The sequence below is a fragment of the Diadema setosum genome, chromosome 7 (assembly GCF_964275005.1).
Source record: "Diadema setosum chromosome 7, eeDiaSeto1, whole genome shotgun sequence".
Lineage (NCBI taxonomy): Eukaryota > Metazoa > Echinodermata > Echinoidea > Diadematoida > Diadematidae > Diadema > Diadema setosum.
This window is the reverse complement of record NC_092691.1, coordinates 31,143,952-31,146,972: the sequence shown is the minus strand read 5'-3', so window position 1 is coordinate 31,146,972 and position 3,021 is coordinate 31,143,952.

The window sequence follows — 3,021 nt, the reverse complement described above, 5'->3', positions numbered from 1 at the left end:
ATTTCAAATTTTAAATGTTCTGAGCGGAAATAGAATTTCAAACGTTCGACTTCAACCAAAATAAATGAATTATGTAAAGCCCATCTCCTTTTTTATGCGAAAAGGTGTCATTTTTCTTTCCTTATCAGGGTTACTTGGTAAGTAGTTTTGTTTCTTGTTATTACATGTATTCTCTTTTAATACCGACTAGGTCATAAAATCATAATGATTACCAACGGATCTTTGCATAAGTCGAACAAGTACCGCAGGGTGAGCAAAGGCGACCTGCCGGAGAGACATTCTTCAGGTGTGGCGTATATTTTTTTGCGTCAAGTATAGATCCGTTAACACTCGTACCGCGTTGTTGCGTTTTTATGTGTGTGGTGTGTATTCAGCTTGTTTGGTTGGTTGGGTTTGTTTTTGTACAGTTATATATTCATGCGATCTACACACAGAAATACCTTGCGGTTACACTGGCGAGTAACAATAGTCAAGTTGCATAAACCGCTCTCTGTATATAAGGTCGATTAAATTGTCTTACAACGGAGCCTGTGTGTTTGTAACGATAAGTGAAGTGTTGGCATTAGTATGACGAACAAAAGTGGAATAGAGCAACAGCAGCAACAACAACAAACAAAGATACCTGTGTCGAGTATCATTTATGCATGCATCCGACAGTGCAAACGTTATAGTGTAACCCCCTTGCCGCTCTACATCACAGTGTACACAAAAGCGCGCTCTCTGCGGAGCGTGCCTACTGCTGGGAAACCACTTCGAGCAAAGACGAATTCCATCGCCTCCATACCCAAAGTAACGACACAACAAATCTTATGTGGTTATAGAGATGTCTGCAGCGTGGGTCTTTGGTGACACGCGCTAGATAATTAAGCAATGAGATATCTAGGGCAGAAACACCACAGCAGACAATATGTCCGAAACCCCGAATAAGAACAAAATGTGTTCAGGGGCGTGTCATAAAGCTGTTCGTAAAGTTACGCACAACTTTACGAACGACTTAGATTTGGCAAGTCATGTGAGTTTCCAAATCATTGTTCATTTAGCTAGTTAACGTTGAAATTTGCAGATGATAATGAACATTCTTACATTTTAACACAGGTTTTAGTTGAAATTGTATTTTTGCCCCAACATACATGAAATATTGACATACAGTCTTAACTTTGTTAAAACGTAAGGAAAAAAGATGAGCACACATATTGGCACTTCATATTCCAGTCGTTCGTAAAGTCATACATATCTTTACGAATACCTTTATGAAACAGGGCCCAGTTTCGTTGGTTTCATTATTACATTCAACTAAATTTGTCCATTAACAGGGTACCCACATAGGATATTTAATGAAAACTCTCTAAGGAAGTGTGCTAACACTGTCAAAGCTAACCTGGGTGATCGAAGACGATCTAACAGACAATATGGGGAGGGGTGATATTGAGATGCGAAATGACAAAAGACAAGACAAGGTAGAAAAAGAAACATGAAGAGGAGCTACACACAATACCGATTATGGTCACTGGCACAGGCACAATAGTGCTTAAGAGGGTGAGAAGAATGGGTTAACACTCCGCAGGTTATTTGAATGCTAAATATCTGCCCAAAATGTTTGCTTTGAAGAAGTTTTTGAAGGAAAGGCGGCGCCCGTGCATTGACATCCATTTTCACAACTTTAAGCGTGTTTAATCAATAGTAGGATTCAATAGACCGGTTCTGTACGTATTCAGATTTTATGCATGCTTTGTTTGCAAATGTTACCCTTAAACACCACACAGCTTGCCCGAGGCTTGCCGGGGGGGGGGGGGGGGGGAGGGGGGCATTTCATGAAGCATTTTGTCCGACAAAGTTGTCGGACAAATTTGCTCTTAGCCAATCAGAAGCTGGGATTCCAGTAGCTTGTAACAGTTTGTCAGAAAAATATCCGACCAAAACGCTCTATGGAATGCCACCAGTGATCTCGCAACAACTACTTGTGGGGGTGCTGTGGTATGGTGGATAAGACTCCCGACTCCCGATCGGAGGACCCGAGTTCGAATCCCGCCCATACCAGTGCTTACATCCTTGGACAAGATGTTTTTACCCACTGTGTCCCTCTCGACCCAGGTGTATAAATGGGTACCTGGCAACGCTAGGGTAATATTAATAGCAGGGTCCTCTGGTAGAGCAGTGGCAACACTGAAGAGGCTACCCTGGGTAAATAAGACCTTATTATTATCATTATTATTATTATTATTATTATTATTATTATTATTATTATTGTTATTATTATGATTATTATTATTATCAGTATTATTGTTATTATCATTATTATTATTATTATTATTATTATTATTACTATTATTATTATAATTATTATTATCATTATTATTATTATTATTATTATTATTATTATTATTATTATTATTATCATTACTAGTAAGTGAATTCCTGCCTACGGAACTTACTGAGAGGGAACAGGTGAATGGAATGCTTCTTTACTAGACTGTAGGAAAAGACGCATCACATTGTTATATATATTACAGAAACGGTCTATTATTAAACGCAACCTTCGAATTAGGTAGAAGTTTGAGATATTTGAGAATGACATAATCAGGGGCAGTAGCGATGGATTCAATTCACCAACATTTCTTCATTAACAAAGGACTGCCAAAAGGATCCCACCTTGCGTCCCAATTTATTCAACTGAAGTTTGAAATTGTCAAGTACATACATGTAATAATCGTTATACCAAGCACTTGCCAAGGGGTTAGGATAAGTTCCTTTCTGGAACACAGGTGTTGGTCTCCTTCTACACTTCGCAAAAAAAGTTGTCAGATAGTTACTTGAAGGGGTCACGTGACCCTCCGATATTTTCTTTTAATTTTCACTGTCGTCATGTCAACCTGTTGTTTACCCTCCCTCAGACTAGAGGACAGGCGGCGATCAGGTTTCATATCATACAGGGGAACGAAAACAAGGAAATCCTCAGAATGATAATGTATAATAGTATAGACTGAAGGGTGTCAGGCAAGCGCCACCGGCGGCGGTGTTTGA